General features: G+C 44.1%; 1 protein-coding gene across 2 annotated transcripts in view; it reads left to right on the top strand.

The window, feature by feature from the left end:
• The first annotated feature begins 3,403 nt into the window (after positions 1–3,403).
• The window catches only part of LOC135386212 (poly(rC)-binding protein 3-like), a 417,863-nt gene continuing 408,806 nt past the window's right edge, over positions 3,404–12,460 (top strand). The window contains exon 1 of one of the 2 annotated variants that reach the window (XM_064616021.1): positions 3,404–3,551. The gene's annotated coding sequence lies outside the window, so the exon portion shown is untranslated. Of the gene's footprint in view, positions 3,552–6,060; positions 6,085–12,460 lie in introns of those variants that run through there. The other variant, XM_064616022.1, reaches the window with a different exon arrangement.

Genomic DNA, 12,460 nt, shown 5'->3' with positions numbered 1-12,460 from the left:
CGCACCAACAACGTCACCTAGGTCTGCGCATAATGATCGAGAAACAAATTTCAGAAGTTGAAAAGTACCGCATGTTGCTGGGCCACACAGGATACCAACCCAAGCACAGGCTAACCCTGATGCTGCTCTCTTGTATTTAGTAGGTTGTTTCGTACACGGGGGTTCAGTGCGGCGTAGTGACACCGTAGTAGTCAACCACAAAATAAATGACATGGTTACTATAATCTACAAGCTCATTTTACATGTTTTTTAAAATATATTTTGCTTAACGATCATCCTGTTTTCTAACACTAGGAAACCTTCGGGCAGCACTTGGAACGCGACTACGACGGCGCTTTTCTCTTGCTGCATGCGGAAGCATCTTCGTTGGCGTTGACGACGGAATTCGTCACGTTTTTCGCGTGCGAAAATCGCTCTATGCGGGTGGGGCATAATGCGGGACCGAAATTGTTATTATTTGTTCAGCCCTGCACCATTTACGCATTGAACTCACTCATTGAGCCCCTCTATATAAGCACTTGAGAACAGCGGAAGAAGCATGATTCTTCTTGTGTACGTAAAGTTCTTTGTGCACCTCTATTCGCTTACGTCTCCAGGAAAAAAAAAGAAAAAAAATCAGGCCCACTCCGTTTGGGCGGCCATTCAGACTTTGTGTTGTTATCGCCACCAATCGATACTGACAGCGATCCTTGCTTACCAGCTATTATCTTCCTACTGCCTTAATGGCAATTCAACAGCTGCCGTAGCAACGCCACGTATACACCACCGCTCCCTGCAAAAGAGGCGCCTGCAAATGACACTTCTCCGTTGAAACGCGCTGTAGTGCGGCGGAACAAACTTTAAGAACGGGAGTCAGCGGGTAATCGTTGACATTTTTTTCGCTTCTTCACGTCCACGTTGGAGAACGGTGCACTTTCCACAAACACATATGGCGTGACGCTTAACATTCGCAAAATACAACACGGGCATCCAGGATTCATATTCGAGGCTAAGAAACACAGGGACGCGCACTCACAGTGAACACATTCTGTAATCGAAATATATGCAGCTGGGTTGGGTAAGCTTTGTCACTCATGTCGCTTGTTCGCTCCTTCTGTTTCATTGCCTCAGCCAATACGTTCACGACGAAAAGAGCTGCAATTTAACAGAGGACTCAAGACGAAGCGACGAACACACCAGCTCAATATCGCTACTACGTTGCTTCGTACCTAAAGCTGGAGGGCGACAATGCTGGAGAGGGTTTTGTCACTCCATTCTCGGCACCATAAAACTTCCGTGGCTCATTGTTATTGATACAAAGTTCTCGGAATTGTTGTACTACGAAAGAGCTTTCAATTTCTGGCGGCATTGCGAAATGAGCTCAGACAGCAGGCGGTTATATTAAGGCGATAGCTTTATGGAGACTCTCTAATGCTGCTCTATTTACACGTGTTTAGCACAACAACCCAAGATCCAGCGTTTTTTTTTTCTTTTACAACATTTGTTTGCATCCGCACCACCAACTACGAATAACATGCCATCAATCAATCAATCAACCTACCATAAACTATACGGTGGACTTGATCCAATACCGATAGTGTCATTTCGAATTGAATTCTGTATTCAAAATGCGATTCACGGGTAATCATGATCAAGTGTCATTGATAATTCTAAAGAACTGAGCCCATAAATTAGCCGTAACATTCCTCCCTGAGAGAAATGGACAATCCCATGTTACCCTGGAGGCCCCCATGAAGAAAGCCTATTTCCGTAAATATAGCCCGTCGACAGAAATATCGCGTAAATCATTCCTTTGCAATATCTCCGGTGGGTGCGAACAATCACAAGGTTGTGCAGCCGGAAGAATAAGAATAGAATGTACGGAGGCGGTATTAAAACGTCAGCTGAGACGTCCGTACAGCGTTATGTATTTGCGGGTCTTTACCAATTACAGAGATTGACGTCTTCCTACCGTTGTGATGGAGGCAGCAAACGCACGGAAGAAGGAAAGTGTCTCAAAACGTGAGCCGCATAAAAAAAGATTCACGCACGTGCACACGTGCGGACATGAAATACTTGCGTTGATGATCATTGATCAACAGTGTTGTACGTAACGCCGTTGCCGTGAAATCGATGTGCTTTTTTCGGTATCGAAGCGCATATCGCGATACTTTTTCAAATCGGTATCGGACAAATATTTCCGTTGCAAATATATGGTAACGCGATCTCCGTATCGTTATCGATACTTTTTAAACTCTCCAAACCTTTCTTCGCCGTTCATAACTCAGTTTTATTCGTTGTGAATGATCCGCCTAGCGGCGGACGGACCAAAGCTTTGAGCGCCAGCTGTTCAGAAAGGAAAAAAAAGTCTAGGCTGTATAATAAATATTCTTCTTTTTGTTGCACAATTGTCTTCTCCCAATTCGCTGCAAAACAAATTGAGTGGCCACGCAAGCAAGATTTCGATGTTGAAGATTTCGTGCAACGTCTTCGTATATTTTCAGCAAAAGTATCGCGTAAAGTATCGCGTTACTGTTTTTCTTTTTTTTGTAATAACGATAGCGGTACTGCATTACATTGCAAAGGAAGTATCGATATCGGTATTTCGCTACTTTTTACTGAAGTAACGAATATAGGTATCGCGATACCATATTAAATCGCAATCCCAATTATTATTATTATTATTAGCAACATTGATCCCTTGATCCCTTTCTCAGTTTGCCCTACGTATGTTTAAAATGTTCTTTTTCCTATCCAATTAGCGGTCGAATAACACGCAACTGGAAATATCTCGCGAAGAAATTCCCGGAAACATTGCACCTCACGGCACATGTACTGTCCTTCTGTTCCCCCACGAACGGCTGGTTGATGCATCAATCAATTTCTAACCATCGTAGTCCATATCCGTTCCCGTGCACACGTACCATCTAATAACATCACCATTTTATTTCTGTTCGTCCCACTTTCAAATTACAATCGTTGCTACGTAAAAATATTCTGCATTATCGTCCGCAACCACACACGCGCCGACATTGCACCTGCTTCATTTGGGCGAAACCGCGAGAGCGGTAAACTTTTATGGAAGCTATAAATATATACACGAAACGCCAAATGTCGCGAAGCTGCACCGACCTCTATGAAAGCGCGCGCAGGAGATATTTCGCGATTCCAGAGCTTCCATTTCCCCTCGCCAGAGCGCCAGCGTCCTCCTACTCGCCTGAGAGAAACAGCGGAGTGATACGCCGGTCTACGCGACGCATCATAAATTTCGTAATGTCCTCACGCACGCTATGAGTTAAAAGAGCATAAATCTACGATTCTGTATCATATTTGGAACTACGTATATGCGTTTCTTTCTAGTGTGAGCGGGAGCAAAATATTAGTGGAGAACTATTTTATCTCTCAGGTTCGCTCGCCGGGAAGGCGGAGGGCGACAGCCGCACTCTGACGCTTAGCGTGCAGGTCGACGCTCACCATCACCTCCTGTCCTTTCTTGTTTGAAACCCCTGCTCTCCCTGTTAGTTCCCCTGGTCCTGCCAAATCCCACATAGCCCTTCTTGACCATAACCAAGGTATGTCCCACATTTCCATGACAACGTCTTGGTTTTGTGATTCCCTTTCATTTGCAGCCTCTTTATTTCTGTCTGTCGCACGTATGCAGAATCTTTCCATCCCAATGCGCAAGCTATACTTTGACTCTCCTTCCGTGGTGACTTTGTTTCTTCACCCCCTGTACTTGCGCGTGTGTGCCCGCCGATCTCGCTTTCTTCAGCCTTTCTACGCATAATTGTGTTGTCGCCTCACCTTGATTTTCTCTGCGAGCACTATCTTCCCGTGTCTCTCCTCCCTCCCCTTCCATACCTCTATACCTTGCCCGAACGACAGCGGAAACCCCCATAGGTGGGCTTGTCGCTTGGTCCGTTGCCGTCTGCTTACGTTTACTGCGCGCTAAGCGGAGTATTTTACTGCGGAAAGTGGTTGTCGTGACGTGGATAAGCCTCGGCACAGCGTCGGATTAGGCCCAGCACAGCGGCGCAAGCCTTCTTCCTCCCCGGCGAGTTGCCCCTTCGCCGCGCTGCCGGAGAGAGGTCTTCCCTCTACCAGTGCGCATGCGCAGCGCGCGGGTATGGGAGGAGGAAGGGAGGAGAGAGGTTTTCTCCCGAGCGAAAATCATGGCTGGTGGAGCTGCAATTTTCCCCGAGATCGCGGAAGATTTGGTTCCTTATTTTGTTTCTTTTTACGTTATGATCTGCACAAGATTCTGTACATTATTGCACCTGTGTGTGGTTGTGATGTGCGTGCGTGTATTTCTCTGTCGGTTTTTGACCGCTGCGATGTCGTATTGACCGGTGCGCCCGTCGTGGACTAGTGCCAAGTAGTGTGTTCGATAAGTTTAAAAAATACCTTTCGTTGGTATATTGTAGATTTATTTCCTTTGTGCGGAAGTGGTAGAATTTTGCTTGCTAGAGTGCACGTGCATGTGTTGCCACGACTGGTATCTGGTATGGTGCATACCGAGTGTACTGTGATATAATTAAATAATTACGTGGTAGCGCATTTTTAAAGTGAACCTCATGATGTGCACCGTGATTGTTCCCGGCCATAATACGTTATCGGATTGATACGCATTGAGTTATAATTCAACGCCTGGCAGAGTTGCTCAGTGATAATTTAACACAATTTGCGATTGTGACGACAAATTATAGAATTTGTTTAGCTGCAAAACACTTCGTATCAATGAAGGTCCGTAATTGTAGGCAATGCTATCTGTTACGTAATGTTTCTTTTTTTTGTACTGCCGAACCACTACTTGAGGCCGCACTAAACCAATGTCCTTGTTGTATTAGCAAGATTACCTGACAATTTTTCATGCATAAGCAATAAACTCTTTGAGATTTTGTGAAAACAGTAGATTCTATCAACTTTTATTTTTCCTGTCAGAGACCATTTCCATGACACCCCCGCATACAAGACACATTACAAGAAAGTCTCACAAAATCTTTTTAGTTTCATTATACATAAACATGTGCCGTACCCTTAGCTTTGTGGTAAGAATTTGCCTTTGTCGTTGTTCCTGACTAATTTTTTCCTGCTAAACAACGAGAATTAGCCGGTGCACACTATAAACATGGACTGCACAAACATATGAGGCTCCTACGCCGGTACTCCGCTATGAAATCAAATGGGACGTTTGCTGTCGAGACACCAACAGGACTATATTATTAACAGAACCTCTTCCGTTAACAGTTATGTTTGGTAGACAACAATATGGTGCGAGGAGGTGCCAATTACATGAATAGCTGTCTAACAGCCAGTACTAATGTTTGGGTTTCTGGACACCGTGTCATGTTTTGTGGATATCTAGTACATATACATAAAAAGTGTTTGAAGTATACAGAAATAAGGTGTAGTGATAGTTGAAGTAGCACATCATACATAAGCATGCTGGTACCGATTGTACCTTCTGCATGGGCCCTGTAGTCCTGTTTTAAATTTTAGTACAGTCGTCCTTGAAATGCTGACAACAGGCATTTCGTAGCCCATGTAATTATACAACCGGAACTCGGAACATGCTAATCTGCAGAAAGTTAAAAACGTGAGTTGTGCTTTACAGTTAAATTAACTCAATTTCCAAGCGCATCATTCGTAAATATGTGTGTTACCTAATGAAAATTTTTCGTGGATTTTGCTCTTGGTTCCACGCTTACCCACATTAAATTTCACTAAATATTTTTTTAATATATGTACACAAATATCTGAACCACACTTGTTCCAAAGAAACGTATTTAATTTCGCACTGATAGATGGCTGTCACTGTTAATTGGTCGTACATATGCTTCGAAGGCGCCTCCTGGTTATATGCCGTTCTCAGGACACGGGGTCAAGATGGTCTGAATATTCTTTAAATGAAATTTTGAACTTTGAAATTTTGAAAATTTGAAAATCTTCTTGCAAGGCATCCACCACAGTTTTGGTGTTTGCACGCACAGCTTCTGTGATGCAAACCTGTCTCAGAACCGTCTTTGCCGGCTCTTTGTCGCCACCGTAGCATTTCTGTCTGGACCCTCGGAAAGCTTCGTTCAAGCTTGTTCACTGCCTCTCCAAGTAAGTCGACTATAGAATACTTCTCACGACATTGCCTATCACTTTCACCTTGTCACCACGTTTGGCTGATACAAAACAAATCACATATTTTAAAACGTTAGCTGAGTTTTCAGGCATAAGCTGTTCCACTTATCTCGGGCATCTTATTCGCATCTGGGGTGCTACGTTGAATTTTGTTACACCATGGTACGTAGAGTTCATAATGTCGGGGTAATGGTGACAAAACGCAATCTATGAAACCCTCGTGCCATGCAGAGCAAGCGTGTCTGGAAGATGTTGTTGCTATGGGAGTGCTTGGGCAGCTGTTAGGTAATCATTGTGGCCGTACACATTGTATCGCTCAATATGTCATTTATAATGCCCTCCTCTGAACACAAAACACTAAGGCTGTATAGAGAGTAAATTTCCTAGCCCCTCTCATGTTTCCACGTTGACATTAAAACAGGTGCTCTTATAAACGCGTGGGCCTTCAGGTGGCGGCTGTGCATGCGAGGCAGCTGCCTTCTTTGAGGGAGCTATATGTAACCTCAGAAAACACAACTGCACGTACTTCCACTGACATCCATAGATTTCCTGTCAGTTGCGTTGTATGCTACCCTGACAGGCGCCGACCGCACTACAGATAGGGTAGTCATCGGGATGGAGTAGTCTTCGAAGATGCTACTCAGTAGTGTCTTGGTTATACGGAAAATCTCGTCATCATGCCTCAACATGAAACTGCAGGAATGCGGGTCAGCTGCATTATGGGCACATTAGTGCTCTTTCAATTCGACCACCCAAGCAGCACAATGTACTCAAAGTCGAGTGCAATAGGGGTGGACGGCATGTGTCTTATCAATGCTCTTTAGTTTCACGAGTCTGTTCAAGGCCTTCCACCTACCCGACCACCCCTATTGCACTCGACTTTCAGTACATTGTGCTGCTTGGGCAGCACTCTTGAATAGATTCCATTCAATGTGAGATATCTAAAATCCAGCAACATGATTTGAAGGATTAGATGAAGTTCGTCAACATTTCCTAGTGTGTCATACACTTCGATTGCGTATTTATTACTACTCTACCGCCATCTACCGTTTAAATGTGCCTGTTGACAACTGGAATGGCCAACCAACAAAATATGTAGGGCACTACGAGCTTCTTGTGCTTCTTGAAGGAAGGTGCAGGAAGAAACGTGCACTCGTAGCCGGTAGTAGAAGCAGTAATAGCATTGAAATCATAAAAACAAGCACTTATCGTAAGTCAGAAATGGCCACCATACAGGATAAGAGATAAAGAAAGGTGGCTGGCACTCTCACGCTGACACAGGTTGCAGCTTATCTGAGCTATTGTCTTCTGCTTACACAGCGTAAAACGCTGGAGGATCTGGAGAGGAAAAGTTCTCCTTCTTGAGGTGGCTGTTTACGATTCTATGCGGCTATTTATCGGTCCATTTCCCGCGTGGCGTCTTTGGGGATTAGCGGATATTGATGATAAACCTCGTCGCCGTGCGTCATGATGGAGGCAGCGCGGTTTCCGACACAGCCCAAGGAAGTGGCCGCCGACTGCTGTTTTGTCTGCAGGAATCGTCGCCCTGATAGGAAATGGATAGGAATGAGAGAGTCAGGTTCGGGTAGACGTAATGAGATTAGCCGTCATCGATCAAGCCACGACTCGTCGACATATATAGTAGGTGGTAAAGACGTGTTCCTCTGCGAGTGACTGAAGAGCTGCGGGCATGCGTTTCGCATGAAACGCTAAACGCGTTTACATGATCGGCTGGGTCAATCTGGATGGTGTTTTTTTTAGAACTACACAGACTCAAGGCCAGTGCGTCGAACCGGAACCCAAAACCGGAATTAACCGGAATTTTCAGCTGCAACTGAACCGCCATTATTAGCGCCATCTTGGAGCTGAAACCGGAACCGATATAAAAACTTCGGTTACCGGTTCGGGTGGGGATTCGAGCGGTCTGCCTGCCTAGATTGGCGGCATGTTGCTAGGTGAAGGGATGAAAGGGGTTCCTGTTGGTCGAAAAACAGAAATAAATGCATAAAAACGTAACTAAGAGATCTTGTATCGTTTTTAGTGGCTACCTATAATTTTGTAGCATATCAGAACCTCGAACCGGTTGCTAACCGGTTTAAAGCCTCTGAACCGGTTAATGAAACCGATATAAATGTGAACTCCGGAGCTGAACCTTTATGGCCGAACCCGAAACAAACCGAAAAACGTTTCGGTTCGACGCTCTGCTCAAGGCATCAAAAGGGTTCTTTTTCAGTAATAATGATAATAATTGCGAGTCAGTTTAATTTATCTTGGTAGGTATTTTTTGACTGCGCTATATAGTAGCAGTTCGGTTAGAAGTAGTTGCATAGAAATGTAACCGAAGTCGGTTACATTTCATGTCTTTATATGGCACGCCAGCGGCGCGAAGCGTTACGGATGTTTTTGGATCATACCATCCTAAGGCCAAATGAGGAATTTGGTAACGCACGTAGACGCATTCAGCTGCGTAAGTTTTGCGAAGAAGTATTCGAACTCGTTACCTGAATTGTGGGTTTTTCTAACTTCGTTTTTCATGTGTGGGGTCTCATTACTGAGGCATTTGACAGATTTAAACAGCGGTGATGTTGTGAACAGCATGCATTTATTGGCCTCACAACTGTGGACAGCGTCACGACTATAGCGGGGAAAAGAGAGGATATAAAAGTGTAGAAGGCGATTAGGATATAGATCAATTGTTGAAATAATAATTCGTAACAGTAATAGTTGACTGGTACTCCAAGGCCAAGTTTAAGGCCTAGTTCAAGCTAGGAGAAGTCCAAGGATTATGATCTAGCACATACCTAGGTCTCTACAAGGGCGGCAATCATTAGGCCGAAAAATCAAAACATCGAACAACCGAAAGCCCGAAAAATAAGGAACCCCATACATACGAAAACTGTTATTCCAACTGCAATAAAAAAAAATCTCTACAAATTAGGTAGGATAGACTTGTTGGAATTAATACAGCAAATAAATCATTTTACCGAACTTCGCGTTAGTAACGTACTTTCGGTCACTTAGGGGGGAAACAAAAAGGAAAAGAAGACCTATGAACCACCGTGTTATTATATGTGTCTATTGTACACGGTGGCAATCACCCAATCAGCACAACATATTGGCCCAATATTGGCAATACTGGTCCAGTATTGGCCCAATATGTTGTGCTGCTTGGACACGTTCGGGTCACCAGATGTAGAGGAGCACCATCTCCTCTACAATTCATTCACCCACCAGACACTTTCTTTTTGTAGTAAACATGATTATTGCTCCTTTTTTGTTTTCTCTCTCGCCAGTCTATTTCCGAGCACCAAATTCTATGTATTCCAGTTATTTGATTTCTAATACAATAGCCACAAAACGTCTTCATAATCTTATGAAAAGAACAACCCCCCTCAGTGGTCATTCACTGGGTTGCTCACCATAGGTGTTCAGTCTCTTTGCCCTTTTGACTTTCGGCCTTATGATTGCTCGACCTTGTAATTTTTCGACCTTTTTTGGCATCCCGCGGTTATGATTTTCGGCCTTTTGATAGGCTTCCTCACTACACAGTATCCTTCAGGATACCGTTCTTGCACAGTGATTTTTATTTTCATTTTCATTTTCTGGTGTTCTACCGCTCATCGCTCAACGCTGCTCATCGCTCATCCCCTCATTGGACTTCACTGCAAATCCGAATCTACAGTCCTGTCTTTCCCGTTCCCCTTTTTTTTTTTTTTTTTTTTTTAGCGGACCTGGGTTAGTCGTGACGTTGCCCGCCTTGCGAGGCCGACTACGGCAAGCAGTTACACCACCACCACCACCGTTCTTGCAGTCTGCTAGGTGGTTTTATTTCGCACGTGCCATCATTTCAACAGTGCACTCCACGCTGTCATGGTGTTAGCGAACCAGGAAGTATATAGCATTTCATGGTGAGGCGCTGGAGGCTTCGCGGTACACTGTTATTGTGGTGAGCGCTTAACGGAGCGTGTGACGTTCCAATGCCTTCTGGCTATTCACACAGGGTGACAGCGCAGGATGGACGACCTTTTCAGTCATTAGTCAGTCGCAAGAATGAATGATAACATCTCGGAATGTAGCCGATCCCCCCCCCCCCCCGCCGCACTCCCCTTGATATAGGTATTAGCTTTTTCTTTTCTTTTCTTTTCTTTTTTCTGGTCTTCGTGCGTTCGTAGTCGATGCGCGAAAAAGAAGGAAGAGCCTCTGGCCAGGTAACTTTGCGTTTGTTTATACTGTAAGCTCGTTTTATATACGCAATGACTTTTTCTTTCTTTCTATTTTTTTTTTTTTTTTTTTTTTGCGTGTGCGCTGCAGATTCAGCAAAAACGCCAAGCGTTTTACTTTACGAGGGCGTCGCTGACGTATGTGCGTCATTTGTTTTTCTTTCTTTCGTTTACGATGTTTACTTTTACGTGTTATTAAGGACGGGGTAGTCCACGTTGTTGGATCGCTGTCGAGATGCAGTGGTGCCGATCCGAATCGGGGCTCTTGGACACGTACGATTTGCAGTTTAACAGAAATTTAATTTAGAAGTTGAACGGATGTTGTGCTTCTCTGCGATGTCCATGTCATTTACTCGATGGTGGGGGGGAGGGGGGGGTATAGTTGCTAGAACAAAGAAAAAGAAAGGGAGGAGAGTTCAGCAAAACCGGCGTCAGCTTGCTATTTTGAAAAGAAAAATGAAAAGAATAAAATTAATAAAAAGAAAAGGATTAGGAAATAAAGGATAAACTAGCAAACAGTGAATGAAGGATGAGATAGATTAAAAACGAAGGTGACCTAAAAAAAAAAAAAAAAAAGAAAGGAAAAAGACTGAATGGTGCGTTTGGCATGGAGCGTGCAAACCGGAATTTCGCGTACAGGGTGAATTAAGCATATTAATTTGGCTCGGGGGAAACACAATTATGCGTCTTTTGTACACTCTAATAAGGGAAAAGGGAAGTAGTTACGGTTTCTAGGAGGGTGTCGAACCGAAAGATTTTTCGTTCAATTTTTCGTTTCGGTTCAGAGAAAACAGTGCCGTTCCGATTCAGCTTCGGAGTAAAAAAAATAAATAATAACGGCTCGAAACCGGTTCAGTTTCACATGGTGTAAAGGAATTGATTGCAACGAAAATAATCTCCTTTAATCATTACACCAGACAGAGAAATAAAAAGAGAGATTAGAAGGTCCGTATGACAAGGCGCCCTTCCTGCCTTTGGCACGTTGTTGTACACTTAAAAACAACAACAGCGTTGTTGTACTGTGAAGTTTCTGGAGTTTCCTACCCAAACACCCGATGGATGCCATGTATTGTGCACTTGAGGTCTTGCGATACGTACCTTTGAGGGCCAAATGGTTCAATTTTTCATTTGATCCGAAAAACATATTTTCGGTTTCCCTCTCGGGAGCATAAAATTTTGTTTCGGTTTTGGTTCCGTTCCGGTTCGACCAAAAATAACGTTTCTTTTATTTTATTTATTTTTATTTTTTTTTTTGTTCACTCCGGAACCATGGTTTCTACTCCCTTTAGACTGCAGTTACTTAAAATTTTAGTGGCCTGATCCTGAAATATTGCTCCCCGCCATTGCAAATAGTGCCTAGACTTGGCATAAGCTTCCATGCGTTTAGTCCTGAAAGGGTCAAGTAGTTCTGACAATGCATCTGGTCCTCAAAAGAAGGAAAGTGGTCCCCTAAAATTGCTCCTCGCATTATTCGGATATATAGGAAAGCAAGCCGATGGAAATGCCTTATATGGTGCCGTGCACGTCATTTTCTGAATGTTTCTAGTGCTCACGAAACCAAATTCACCCCGCCATGCTCGGAGCTACTAACATATCGATAACTTTTCAAAAGTCTGCACAATTGCGAGCATAAGACGGTACTATATTAACGTACCCAGTAGTCGTACCTGTCACGCGCCAGCTTTGCGCGCCAAAGCTCGACAGGTACATCATTTCGCCAGCGCAACCATTCGTCTCCTTTTTACCCAACGCAACCTTCATTTCCAGGCCGCTTTCTGCTGCCACAGCTCTGCTGGGCAATCTTCTTGCTTTTCAACGTATGAGCAACCAAGCGGATAGAACACCGCAAGCAGCACGCAGCAACGCCAGAAAAAAAGAAAAAAAAAAAGAGAGAAGATTTCGCGTACAAACGAAGAAATACCCACTCGCGGTTGTTTTGCATGGTTTATAGGAACAGGACGAAGTTGGTCATACATTTATGATCACACCAGGCTCAGCGAGCCGAGAGTTTCGAAGAGAGAGAGAGAGAGAGAAGGGGGGAGAGGGGGTTCAGGCTTGAATTGTTAATATCGCACAGACTCTCGGCCCGAATGAATATTCACGTCGGTAGATGAGCACGGCGTGCAGCTCAT

Source organism: Ornithodoros turicata, chromosome 2 (assembly GCF_037126465.1).
Source record: "Ornithodoros turicata isolate Travis chromosome 2, ASM3712646v1, whole genome shotgun sequence".
Taxonomy (NCBI): Eukaryota; Metazoa; Arthropoda; class Arachnida; order Ixodida; family Argasidae; genus Ornithodoros; species Ornithodoros turicata.
Note: the sequence above shows the minus strand (reverse complement) of the source record. Positions and strands in the feature narration are given on the sequence as shown.